Here is a 14,741-nt window from a genome sequence, read left to right as displayed (position 1 = left end):
GTATCCTTTGCTATATTTATGGATAGCATGAGCCACAGAAAGGTGGTGGGCAAACAGTTTGGTATCGAGGTGATGGGTATAGCCTGATACATCTTCATACTGGGTGGGGAAGACCTTCTTTAGAACTAATGGCGTCGCAGTTTTCTGTTGTATTTTTGTTATTTTGGGGTTAAGGAATCTTTGTTAGTCTCAGGTGCAGACAGCTCATATATCCTGGAAAAGACTGTTTTTTACTGTTGTTGGTGCCTCCGGCATAGCTGAAGTTGGGGGAAATATTTACTGCTGTACACCCCAGCGTAATGGGTGAATCCTTGGTTGTCTAGCCTTTCTTGGATTGGTTTCCTATCTTTTCCTTGGCTGCATGAGTTCTAACGTGGCTACTTGGTAGTTTGGGTCCTGGAATGTATGGTGAGCAGATCATCCTGTTGGGAAGAGGAGGTTCTTGTCCTTTCCGAGATCTCCTGGCTGTGGATGTCTGGACGACTCTTCCTCCTGTTGCTAGGTGTAGGAATGTTTTCAGAGACTAAATAGTAAGCTGGCTTTCACATAATACAGCTCAGCTAACACAAAGACTCACAGAGATAAGTTTTCTGGTTAAAGATGCTTCTTTATTTCCCAAGCTTGGTTCAACATACAAGGGAGAAAGATTTGGGGCAGTTCAAAATCACTCTGAAATTACATCACTCTCAGTACTACAATAGTACAATTTTCAAAAGTCATTTGCCCACCCTTTGCTCACCCCAGCCGGGTATGAGCCAATAATTATTAGTATTGATTATTTATCTTAGCCAATAACATTCACTCCTGGATGGCATGCGATTGCATGATCAGTTCATGAACTTTAAGAGTTTCTCACTGTCTCCTGATACTTTCAGACAACCGTTATCTGGTGTAATGTATGTCCTATTCATTAGAATTGTCTGATATCTCTGGGTTGTCCTTGGTTAGTGAATATTCTATTCATTAGGACCGTCTAGAGACACTGATAAGAATTGCTGTTCCCTTCGCTCAATAGCTGCATTGTTCAAGGAACGTGGTCTTTTTTACTTGACTATGTCCCATCATGCCATAGAGCAGTGTGTCATTCACCAAGGTGTATGCTTTTAATACAGAATATGTTTTCAAAAATGCATGTCTAAATTCTCTAACAGTGGTAACATGTGTCTCTATGCAATCAGTATATTCCAGGCACTTTGTAACTTTTCTATACTCTATTCACTCTGATCTAATCTACCCTGATCTGTTAGTCTTTTAATCCCAAGTTATTCTAAACTCCCTCTTACACTAAGGTTTCCTTGATGAGAGGAAAATGGGCGGAATCCTGTTGATGGCAGGGCCTGAGTGGCACCTCAGTGTGACTGGAAGTAGGTGCCATTTGCTTTGTTTGAAGTCCAGGGGCAGTGTGAGTAGTCCTGGCCTGTCAGACATTTTTTTCATTGTGTCGTTGTTCTAATGTCTTACCAAGACATTGGTAAGGCCACACTTGGAATACTGTGTGCAATTCTGGTCACCCTATTATAGAAAGGATATTATTAAACTAGAAAGAGTGCAGAAAAGATTTACTAGGATGCAACCGGGACTTGATGGTTTCTGTTATAAGGAGAGGCTGGATAGACTGGGACTTTTTCCTCTGGCGCGTAGGAGGCTGAAGGGTGACCTTATGGAGGTCTATAAAATAATGAGGGGCATAGATCAGCTAGATAGTCAATATATTTTCCCAAAGGTAGGGGAGTCTAAAACTAGAGGGCATAGTTTTAAGGTGAGAGGGGAAAGATACAAAAGTGTCCAGAGGGGCAATTTTTTCACACAGAGGGTGGTGGGTGTCTGAAACAAACTGCCAGAGGTAGTAGTAGAGGCGGTTACAATTTTGTCTTTTAAAAAGCATTTAGATAGTGCAGACATGGGTACGATGGGTATAGAGGGATATGGGCCAAACGCAGGCAATTGGGATTAGCTTAGAGGTTTTAAGAAAAAGGGCGGTATGGATAAGTTGGGCCAAAGGGCCTGTTTCCATGCTGTAAACCTCTATGATTCTATGACTCTAAGCTTATCTTGGCTGGGTAGGTTAGGGCAGTAGCTTCTTTGATTGTCCATTCCTGGATCCTGTGGAGAATGTATTAGACGAGAGAGTGGGTTGTCTTCCCCTGAAGGACAACTCTCCTTGAGGTTTAGATTCCCATTATCTAGATAAATGGAGTGCTCTTATATTCTCCGATTTGTTATCTTTAGTCCTACAGGGTTTCCCTCATCTTGTCAGGAGGAGGAGGATTGTATCTCCCCGAGATATCCTGTGAATGGATGTCTTGATGATTCTTCTTCCAGCTGGAGGCATTTCCTTGCTGGGGAAATGGATTAAATTTTCTGGCTGATGGTGGGGTTTGAGTGGCAGCTCTGGTGTGGCTGGAGATGAGTGAGGCTTGTTCTGTTGTGAGCCCAAGTGTGGTGTGAGAATCCTTGGCTTATCGACTTCTCTTTTATCTGTCTCAGTATCTCTTAGGCTGTGTAGGCAAGGGTAGCAGCTGTTTTGAAAATTGGGGGGTGGCATCTGGACAGTTCCTCTGATTGAGGTTTACGTTTCCCTAGTGGAAGGTTTCCTGTTATCTGCGGGGCCTAAGGGTGAGTTTAGATACCCGGACTCTGTTTTATCCGCACCCCTCCCGTGAGGCTGTGTAGCTCTGCTCCTACTATCCTGTATGTGTGAGTGTACACTGTCAAGCCACATCTTGGGTTTAGGGTTGTATCCTGATGTTCCCTCTTTCTGGGGAATTCTTTCATTGTTCAGAGGTGTTGGGGTGCTGTTTTAGGCTCGATTTGGTTGTATTTGACCCCACAGGGCTCCCTTATGCTTGACCCTTGAACCCTGTGGGCAAGATGTGCGCCATCATGCCATGTGCTCATGGCTTTATCCTATTATCCTGATATGCATCCATTCCTTTCATTATCCGTGTGAAGGGATGCGCTGATTACAATTATAATGAATTGTAATTGATAATCCAAACCAATTGTAATTATATTTGCCGGTTTTTTCTGTATGTTTATGTGGATGATGATTATTCTATGCTGTACTGGATTTTGGGGGTTTGTTGCGTTATTCAGTAAAATGGAAAATCTTCAATAAAAATATTTTCTAATTATTTATTGACAGCAGATTCTTCCTGTCTGTTCACTGGTTGGTTTTCTACAAGTTCATGTATTTGAGGCCATTAGCCGTTCATAGAATCCCTACAATGCAGAAGGAGGCCATTCAGCCCATCAAGTCTGCACTGACCACAATCCCACCCAGGCCCTATTCCCGTAATCCCACATATTTACCCTGTTAATTCCCCTGACACTAGGGTCAATTTACCATGGCCAGTCAACCTAATCTGCACATCTTCGATCTATGGAAAGAAACTGGAGCACCCGGAGGAAACCCACACAGACACGGGGAGAATGTGCAAACTCCACACAGACAATGACCCGAGGCCGGAATCGAACCCGTGTCCCTGGTGCTGTGAGGCAGCAGTGCTAACCACTGTGCCACCCATAGTGATTAACAGCGATTTGTTGCCTTTTCTGGTATTTGAATGAACTATGACAAACATGTTGGGCAATGTGACATACAATTTACATATATTTACAGTGGGATGGATGGACCAGATGTTTGATTATATAGATAATGAACAGACACAATCATAAAGAATGAGGTTTTCTATATTGGCCTGAATTTTGAGGTCAGTGGCAAAGAAATGATATCCAACATTGACCTTGACAAAGTCTGTGATGTGGATTTCCATTTCCCGACAACAGTTTAAATTAGTGCCAAGACAAAGGGATCTTCCTGCATCTGGAAGTGGTGATGGCAGCAAGCAGGGTGAGCAGCCAATCACAATGAAGTATCCACACAGACAACAAACAGGAAGCAATAAGCACTGAATCCCTTCACTTCTAATTAATGTTTTTCAGAGAACAAAGTAAATTATGATTAGATTATGATAGAAATTGTTGTAGACATTTGAAAAAAATATGGATTCTTGTTGCAATGGAGAAATTTGAAATTTCACAAATTTATCAGCTTTTCAGAGCCATTGCAGATGTTGACCAGTAATTATGAAATTAGTACATGATTAAGAATCTCAGTACACCTCATTCAAAGGTTCAACCCCTAAGACTAAGGTACCAAAGTGGAAGGTTTTGTCAATTTGCTGATTGCTTAGGGATTAGACTCAGGGACAGGGAAGTGGCGGGGAGGTGGGCGGGCCGGGGGAGGGGGGGGGTGGGGGGAGGCGGGGTGGGGGGGAATGGTGGACCTACACAGCATACCCTCTGGATGTAGAATCACTGAGACGAATTTCTGAATTATTTCCGGGTTATTCCATGAATATGTGAACCCCAAAGTTGCTGGCAGTATCAATGGATAATGTCAATGAATGTTGACAGTTTTGTCATCAATAGCATTTCAAAATCTGAGCCATTGAATGGAAAATGTCATTGCATTTCTGGGTTGTTAGGGGACAGCACAGTGGCACAGGGGTTAGCACTGCTGCCTCACAGCACCAGAGACCCGGGTTCGATTCCTGACTTGGGTCACTGTCTGTGTGGAGTTTGCACGTTCTCCCCTTGTCTGCGTGGGTTTCCTCCCACATAGTCTGAAAAACGTGCTGGTTAGGTGCATTGGCCGTACTAAATTCTCCCTCAGGTGTACCCAAACAGGTGCCAGAGTGTGGCAACTAGGGGATTTTCACAGTAACTTAATTGTGGTGTTAATGTAAGCCTACTTGTGATTAATAAATAAACTTTAAACATATGTAACACTGCAAATGAGGACTGAGATACTGCCAGATTTGATATTACAAAACCTGAGATAGTAAACTTTCAATTTTTCTAATCATCTGCATAATACTGCTGTTTCCCTCTGGATTCTAAATTTAAAACAATATCTATATCCACTTTAAGACAAGACTCACCTCCCCTCCCCTCCCCTCCCAAACACTTATCAGTTTCTTCATAAAACCTCTTTTTGGGTGTACATTCATCCTAGTATATCTGTCAAAATAGCAAATGTTCTATAGTTGCTTCTGTTCCATTATTTGCAAAAATATTCTCCAGATTTTGGTTCAGAATTAATCGCTTTCCACACTCCTTCAAAAAATAAAGATTGATCACATTGAAATCGAGAAATCCACATCTGAAACATCTTTAAAATGCCACACACTTGTTAGTTGGCTGAAATAATCAAGTGGACCAATTTATGGGCCACAAAACATCCTTGATTATCCATTTAACATTGGGTCAGAGTTTCTTACCATCATTAATAATTACTTTAATGCCAAAGAATTTCAAGTCAGGAAAATATGAACTACATGTGAATATATAAAATGATAGGTTATGACATACATGCAGATTATACAATATAAAATGATGACTGGGATCACTGACAAATGGAGATTAATTAATTTGTATATTTGGTGGTGATGGTGTGATACAGTTCATAGAATCATAGAGTCCCTACAGTGCAGAAGGAGGCCATTTGGCCCATCGAATCTGCATGAAACAATCCCACCCAGGCCCTATCCCTTTAACCCCACCTATTTATCATGCTAGTCCCCCTGACATTAAGTGGCAATTTAGCATGGCCAATCAACCTAACCCACATATCTTTGGACTGTGGGAGGAAACCGGAGCACCTGGAGGAAACCCACGCAGACACGGGGAGAATGTGCAAACTCCACACAGACAGTGACCCAAGCCAGGGATCAAACCTGGTTCCCTGGCACTGTGAGGCAGCAATGCTAACCACTGTGCCACCGTGCTGCCCTGAGTTGACTCAGGGAGTCTGAGTTGCAGTGGCAATGTGCACTTTGTACATGTACGCTGTACCCTGGAGCCACGATTGGTGATGGTAGAGGTGCCAACATTCTTTCCATCACATGCCTGAGCAGAAATCGCTCCCACTCTTACTGCCTGCCATTGACATAGAACAAAGAACAAAGAACAATACAGCACAGGAACAGGCCCTTCGGCCCTCCAAGCCCGCGCCGCTCCCCGGTCCAGGATTGAATCCTGAATCCAGGATCCCCGCCCAATTTTCCAGCCAATGTACTGGAAGGATGCACAGCTTCACACTCAACTTGTTTGACCCCATTACGAATGCACCTTCCAGGGCTATCATGCCCTTGGGTGGGCTTCAAATATAGAACTTTAGGTGCAGAGGCAGGGACACAACCTACAGTGCCACAAGACCTCCTAATGTAATGTAACACATGTGGAAGAAATGCATACCATAGTTCCCAAAGATAAAAGTTATGTATACTCAGAAGCCCTAGTATTCCAATTTTGTGTTTAACATGTGCTTAAGATCCAAATGCAATACTGCCTTCAGAGAACTGAGTCAGAATAAGCTGAAGATCGTAATGTCACTGTTTAGAACTATCATCAGAATGACGAAGAATCCATGAAGAATCCATGCCTGCAGCTTCGCTCATTCTACGAACGTCGAAGTCACTTCGATGATATCACACAGACTGCTGACTTTCTCAGAAATGTTTAATCAGCTTGGGGATAATGTTGTACTTGCTGTTTTTATAGTTAAAATAAAGCAAAAAATATTGAGGAATAAAACACCAGAGTCAAATTGTCAAATATCATCACAGTTGAACCTATTTGATTCAGTGCAAGACGTATGTTGTTTATCTGCCATGTTTTTTTCCAAAGCAAGTATTTTAAAGTTTTTACTGCATTAAGAAAACTAAAAACTAAATGGGTAAGATAAAAGGAACACCAAACCATTCATACGTCATATTTGCCTTTAATGTAAAGTGCTATTACTTAGTATACGGGCGGCATGATGACACAGTGATTAGCAATTTAAAAACAGGTCACCATTATCACACAGAGCAACAACATTGCTGACAATATTCAGTGCTGTATATACAATCATGGTGACATTAATGAACTGCAAGGATTTCTCTGTTGCAATTTGGACATCTGCAGAATGGCTCAAATTACAACCTTGACCCGGGTTCAATTCTGGCCTTGGGTGATCGTCTGTGCGGAGTTTGTATGTTCTCCCCGCGCCTGTGTGGCCTTCCTCTGGATGCTCCGGTTTCCTCCCACAGTCCAAAATGTGCGGGTTATGTGGAATAGCCATGCCAAATTGTCGCTTAGTGTCCCAAGGTGTGTAGATTAGAGGGATTAGCAGGGTAAGTATATGGGGTGATGGAAATAGGACCTGGGTGGGATGGTCTGTCGGAGAGTCGGTGCAGATTCGATGGGCTGAATGGCCTCCTCCTGCACTGTAGGGATTCTATGATCTTCTAGACCTGGTACTGATTCAAATTGTATCTGTGGTAAAATAATGTAAGACTGTGGGATCACTTTTTATGAGTACACAGTGATGTTAGGGAACCTCACAAGAAAGTACCTGCTCAGACAATTTAACTTACCTTGGGATTCATCTGGCTCAGTAAACTTGCAGTTTATGATGTCCTCTCAACCCCTCAGGTGAATGCCCAAACCATAGCTAATAAATATGATAACATTTTGTCTGTCAGCCTTACCTCATAATGCACATCTAGTGAATTCACAATGTTGCAAGCGCACCTTCCCTCAATTAATGATTGTCTCACATGGTAGGTCATAACCTCTCCATCTGATAGCTCTGCACTCCCATGTGTGTGCCGCATGAGTAATTTTTGTCATTTATCTTGATCCTCTAGCTGAGAAGCTAACGCTATAGAATTGCCAGATCATCACCTTCAGAAAACAGTGAAAACAGAACAATGGAAAACTCCAATGAAATAAATATAATTCAGTAACTAGCGATCCAAACAAAGCTGGTATTTCTTTCCAGATTGTCTTACTGGTATCTGCCAATTCTAGATTACGTTCAGCTTCGTTACCTGTTTATTTACCTCACCTAACCTTTATAAAATTCATCATTCTGCTGCACTGCAGGAAAGGAACAGAAAATAATTCTTCAATTTAAAAACAGGTCACCAATATCAGACAGAGCAACAACATTGCTGACAATATTCAGCGCTGAAATACAATCATGGAAGTCTGCTGACATTAATGAACTGAAAGGATTTCTCTCTTGCAATTTAGGACATCTGCAGAATGGCTCAAATTACAACCTTGTCAGCTGTATACTATAAAATATATATATTAAAAAAAACAGGGACCAGGATCAAAGTGTTGCAGAAACTGAGATACCTCCGAACTATTGACTGGAAGTATCTTTCCTACAAGGTGACCTGACACTGTCCAATAACTGGCCTGCCAATACCTTCAATGATGTTGATCGCAACAGAGTACAAAACAAACTCAAAAGTGGAAAATGGAAGGGTTAGACTGATAATTCCAGGCTGTGGAGCAGCAACCAGGCTAAGATAGGCATGGATCCTTTAGTTGTTAACTTCCCCCGCTCAGAGGAGTGGAAAAAAACATTATATTAAATTCTAAAATGGCTTTAGACGGATGGATCTCATTCATAGTTATCAGTCACCTTGACTGTCTTTTGAAACTCATTGTACAGCAAGTTTATTACATTAGTTTATCACATACTGCTATGAATTGTAAAAGCAAAGAAAGAATGCATCCCTATTAATAACATAGCCAAAAGCAGTGGCTATTCAACTTATCCAGTCTGGTTCATCGTTTCAATTCATTTTTCAGAATTCCAATTATTTCGGGCCATTATTTTCAGACTCTTATTGTTATTGCATCTGTTGTTAAAGTTGTAGCCTCCAACTAATAATCCAGAAAGGTGTTCAATCTCTCAAAGACTATTTTCACTATTCAAGTTTATTAAATCTGTGGAGAAAACATACCCTTGCCTGACCCCTCTTTTAATCTTCACAACATCGCTCAGACCATTCTCAACTTTTACGGCTGTAGTTTGTTCCCAATAAAGATTTATCACCCTATGATCCTAGCCATCAAGATCAAAGTCAAGAGACTCTAACATGCTCATCAATTTTTAATGTTTCACCTTCTCACATGCCTCACTGGAATCAATAAAATGTATGCACACATCTTTCTTCATCTCCATTGCTCTTTCTCATACCATACATCTCGCAGTATGCATTTCTTGGCAACCATTATTTCCTGGCAACCTGCAAAGTTTTGCTGCTGGGTGTTGGGGCAGCCTTTAAGCCTTATGGTGTTGCCCCGATGATTGAAGCACCGACATGACGGCGGGGCGAAGGAATCAGAGGATGCCTTGCCAACGATATGGCATGGAACCCATGCATGAACATTTTTCTGACTAGGTGCCACACTATATGGCATGGAAAGCCACCATTGCCGCCAGCTGGCTCAACTCCACTTTTCCCGCCCGTCATCAGCCTTTGCCTATTTTTGAGAAAAACCCGCCCAGGAAATCAATGGGGGAGGGGGGGTATGGATCGAAACGGAAGGTTGGAGGAATAATAAAGATAAGGTGGAGAAAGGCAGTGGGAAGATTTGAAAATGGGATGATTAATTTAACCTCAAAACATTTGAGACAGGCAACTGATGCCAATCAGGGAGCCAGCATGTGGATATCTGAGCTTTGAACATATTCGAGTTCATTTGGAAAGCTTCTTGGTGGGTCCAATGAGGAAAGCTTTTAGAAAAATGCACCTATAGGTGACAACAGCATGCACAAGGGTTTTCAGTGGCTGTCTGGACAAGCTTGCTTGGACCAGGCCATGAACAGGTTAGGTATTCCATTCAAGCCAGAGTCATGTCTCAAACCTCAAATGCCCCTTTGGTCCCAAGTTTTGTTGCTGTAACAAAGTTGAGTGAATTAGATCAAGACTACCTTTTTGAGAATGGGCTTCCAGGTTGTCCATTGGCCGATCAGTGCATTAGATCTACTGGTACTGCCTTTGAAAGTGGAGGTCAGCTTTGTAGATTATACATGTAGACCGAGTGGTCATGTGATAACACAGCTGCAAAAGAGGTCATGGGTTTAAGTTTAGGTTTATTTATTAGTGTCACAAGTAGGCTAACATTAACACTGCAGTGAAGTTACTGTGAAAATCTCCCAGTCGCCACACTCCGGCACCTGTTTGGGTACACCAAGGGACAATTTAGCATGGCCAATGCATCTAACCAGCATGTCTTTAGGACTGTGGGAGGAAACCGGAGCACCCGGAGGAAACCCACGCAGACACGGGGAGAACGTACAGATTCCACACAGATAGTGGCCCAAGCCAGGAATCGAACCCAGGTCCCTGGCGCTGTGAGGCAGCAGTGCTAACCACTGTGCTACCGTGCCGCCCCGAGCACAGAAAATATCCCCAGGAGCATTGACAGAGTACAAGCCTGAAGTAGCTGCTAAGCTGGTGAATAAATTACTCTCCATTACAAGTCCCTGTTCCAGAAACGCAAAACATTTATGGCAAGTTCAACTCTGCGATTTTCAGCTTGTTTTCCAGTGCAGCGAATCAAAATTGGCTCCGTTAAGTCAGGATATTGCAGCAATTACTTTCTGGTTTTGGCCCATTTCTCATTCTTAGAAGCCGATAACAGTGAGTAATCCCTTTTGTAACAACAAAAAGCCATTACAACATGTGGGCAGGCACAAACATTCACACTGACGTCTATCACATGGAAAGCATTTGTATCCTATCAACAAAAAAGAATCCCGCTGATACGGAGGTAGAAGCTCTCGCTGTAAATTCTCTAAACTGCTCCAGATACTCCGAATAGAGTCAGTCACACGGCAGCACAGAAGGAAGATAATTGGCCCACCATGCCTGCATGCAGTCACATCTCTGAATGGAACTTTGCCAGGAGTTGAAGGCTTTGCGACAAGAAAGCAAGTTTTACCAAGCAAAGTAACAACTTTTCAAAAAGGAATTCTGTTTATTTCATCACATTTGGATAAATAAACTTCAACCGTAAGATATGCAGTGATAGCATCATAGGATCCCTACAGTGCAGAAGGAGACCATTTAGCCCATCGAGTCTGCACCGACCACAATCCCAACCACACGCTATCCCCATAACCCCATGCATTTACCCCAGCTAGTCCCCCTGACACTAAGGGGCAATTTAGCATGGCCAATCCACCTAACCCGCACAATGTTGGACTGTGGGAGGAAACCCAAGCACCCAGGGGAAACCCACGCAGACGTGGGGAGAATGTGCAAACTCCACACAGACGGTGACCCAAGCCGGGAATCGAACCCAGGTCCCTGGCACTATGAGGCAGCATTGCTGACCACTGTGCCACCGTGCTGCCCTGGATATTTGCCACTATTTGGTTAAAAAATCAGCAAGAGCCTGCAGCATGCCAGCTTTCAGTATTTCCTCTGATACGTGACTGATATTAATCATGATTCAGTTGTTCAATCATGACGGGGGTTCATTCAAAGACTGATAATCTCTTGATACAAGAATGGATTTCCTGGCTGTTTAGGGTATCTGCAGGAAGGCATCGGGTTTCATTTGCAACGGTTATCAGAACTTCACTTTTATCCATTTTCCTAAAATTGTTGCTCCAGATAAGGAAGAAAAAACCCAACAGCAATGAATATTCTGAATTGGATACTCTTATAGGTCACAGACGATGTCGCAGGTTACCCTGGTGTTCAAGTGGTTTATTGAGAAGATACTGGTACTTTGTAACCCTTGATCATAGAACCCCTACAGTGCAGAAGAGGCCATTTGGCCCATTGCATCTATACCGACTTTCTGAGAGACTAACTTATACAGGTCCGATCTCCCACCCTATCCCCATAACCTCACATATTTCCCATGGCTAATCCCATCTAACCTACACATCTTGGGACACGAAGAGGTGTGTGATTACCGCTTCCTGACCTGTGAGATCCCCCCACTTTTTGAAATGTGTGATTACCACTTTCTGAGATGTGAGGGCCCCACTTTCTGATATGTCAGATTTAGGCTTTTAGGCAGGATTCTGACTTGAGTCGTTCATTCATAATCCCACAGATGGTAGCTTCACCACCTAACCGGCACATCTTTGGATTGTGGGAGGAAGCCGGAGCACCCGGAGGAAACCCATGCAGACACGAAGGAGAATGTGAAACTCCACACAGGCAGCCGAGGCCGAAATTGAACCCGAGTCCCTGATGCTGTGAGGCAGCAGTGCTAACCACTGTGCAACCGTGTTGCCTATGGAATGCCGTGGCTATAGGATTCAGTGAAATAGTAATGCCACATGTTTCTTTGATTAATTGGACTACTTGCCAGTCTAATAAATACAAACCATCTAATTGTAGGCCTTTGTGAAAGTTAGTTCATGGAAACAGAATTACAAGCGAAAGAAATCTGGAAAGTTTAAACTTAAGTGTTCAAAATTATTTTGAAATTGAAAGCTCATAAAAGAAACTGGGGCTTTTCCTTTGTGGTGCACCACAATTTACAATGCTGCAAATATTCTTTCCACGCAACCCTGTCGAACATTCTTGGACAGGGAAACAGAAATTACTTGGAATAAACGTCAATGGAAGAGACAACGTACTAAAACCATTATCATACTCACTGACAGAGTACAAGATGCAAACATTGTGTTGACAAATATTAATCAAGAGAATTATTGTAAAACAAAATCTTCCATAGTCTCATGAAAACATCGGATGAAATTCCAGTTGGATGTCGGAGACCAAAAAGCAGGCAAGTCAGGAGAGAGAGAGGAACACAGACCTGATGAGAGAGAGAGAGAAAGAGGAGAGAGGGAAAGAGAAAGAGGAGAGAGAGAGAGAGAAAGAGGAGAGAGAGAGGAAAGTATCAGCTGAGGGAGGGATAGAGAGAAAGGCCAAAAAAGAGAGAAATACAAGCTGAGAGGGAGTGAGAGATTAAAGGTAACTTTCGAGGACAAAGGAGTGTTACGACATGGAGTTTGGCCCCCTTTTTAGAAGTAATGCCGAATCCCCCAAAGAGGAATACCTCACCTCGTAATCTGTTAAAAGTGTGTGGGAAGGTGTGAACTGTTCTTCAGTGGGGTTCAGTGGTTAACTAACAGAAATACCTGACACTCACTTTGACATGAACACTTAAGATTTTATTTATTTAACTGAGAGGGAACTTTGACTAAACAAATAACATACCAAATAAAGTAAGTTTCTAATGGAATGTTAAAATAAATACAATACTCATTCATTAACTAAAAAAAGAATTCAGTCACTCTCAAAAATATAACCAGGTTGTGGCTTTCAGAATCTTTTGGAGTTCTTCTGTTGAATTCTTTGTCTGTAACTTATTTCTGATTTGGTACCTTTCACTAGTTAGGCGATGCGTTCACTTGAGAGATATCTGAAGCTGGCAGAGTTGAGAGCTGCTCTCTCCCTCTTGAGGCTCAAGAGGAGGCAGTTGTTCAGTTGCTCTTCTCTTTTCCCCCCTGCACTCTCTTTTATACCTCTGATGACCTATCAATTTTCCTACAATAGGATTGGTTTGATGTTGTCAACACCATCAAATTCAAATCTTATAGGTTCCTGGTAGCTGAGTGTCTGCTTTAAATTGATTGGGCTAAATTTAAAAAAAACAGGATGCTTGATAAGACTACTGCTTGACTTTTTGATGCAAGTGTCTCACCTTGGACTTTGGATGTACTTTGCATTTTAAGCCTCCAGGCACTGAAACAAAAGACCAGCTTTTAAAGGGATCATGCAATGTTTTTTCCCTCGAGCATTTTTACAATTCTTTATATCTTTACCCATATCAAATTCCAACTTCACAAACACAATTTCGCAGCAAGAAGAGATAAAAACACAGACTGGGTTGGATGAGAGACATAAGAAGCAAATTGGGAAAATGGGGATGTGGGCATCTTTGATTTGAAGTATGTTTGATTTTGATTTTATTGTTTTTTACTTGCTGGTTATAACGTGTTTTGTAAAAATCGTATGAAACCATTAAACTCCATTGGTACAACTGAGGTATGAACTTCAGGTTTCTCCTTGTGGTTGATGCTACGGAAACATAAAGAATACTTAGCATTAAATCTTTCAATTTTTTTGCTTTCTTTGGTTCATAAATTATCTTCTCCGTCCCAGTACGAAATGAAACCTCAAATATCTTATTCAGGGCTTGGTGATACTAAGACACTCAAATCAGGTAAATGTCAAAACATCTACAAACAGTAAATAAATGTCACATGATCAAATGGAATGTGACTAAATGGTATGTGATTAAACCTCAAATCATCAAATGTCCAAGAATATATCAAACCAAAGTTGGCCACACTAAATGAAAACCAGACAAGTTTTATGATGGTGAAATGATGGTGAAAATAGCCCCCGTGGTGTATACAGTTTCACTTTGTGGTGCTTCACTGAATGTGATCACTTCGAGTGTTACTAGCTGTTTGCAGCTTTCATGCCCTTCGCTTGAGTCATGCGGAGCAGAAGATGTTTACACAACAGAACACATGTTCAGTTACTTACAAAATTCCCCTGGGGAAAGGTTTCCAAAGTTAACAATTCAACTTCACATTCAGCGCACTGAAAGATAAGACAAAGGAAAGAATCCTCACACGCATACTTATTATTAAGCATTACTTGGCAATCTTTCTTCATCTCAGCCCACGTGGGTGAAAAGGTCAGCCCAGTTTACAGTGCTTAGGTCTAAAGGAAAATAAGTTGGAAATGAAACGAATCAAGCAGAATGTTGGAGATAATCAGAGATGCTGTGATAATGTGTGTTGTTATTGGATTTTCCAGTTAAAGCAGGATTGTCCTTCCTGATGAGTTCCCAACTATGTCTGCATCTTGCTGTAGTGACTCGCCCCACGGCATGTGTCCTGA

This window comes from Mustelus asterias, chromosome 19 (assembly GCF_964213995.1).
Source record: "Mustelus asterias chromosome 19, sMusAst1.hap1.1, whole genome shotgun sequence".
Lineage (NCBI taxonomy): Eukaryota > Metazoa > Chordata > Chondrichthyes > Carcharhiniformes > Triakidae > Mustelus > Mustelus asterias.
This window is presented reverse-complemented; position numbering follows the sequence as displayed.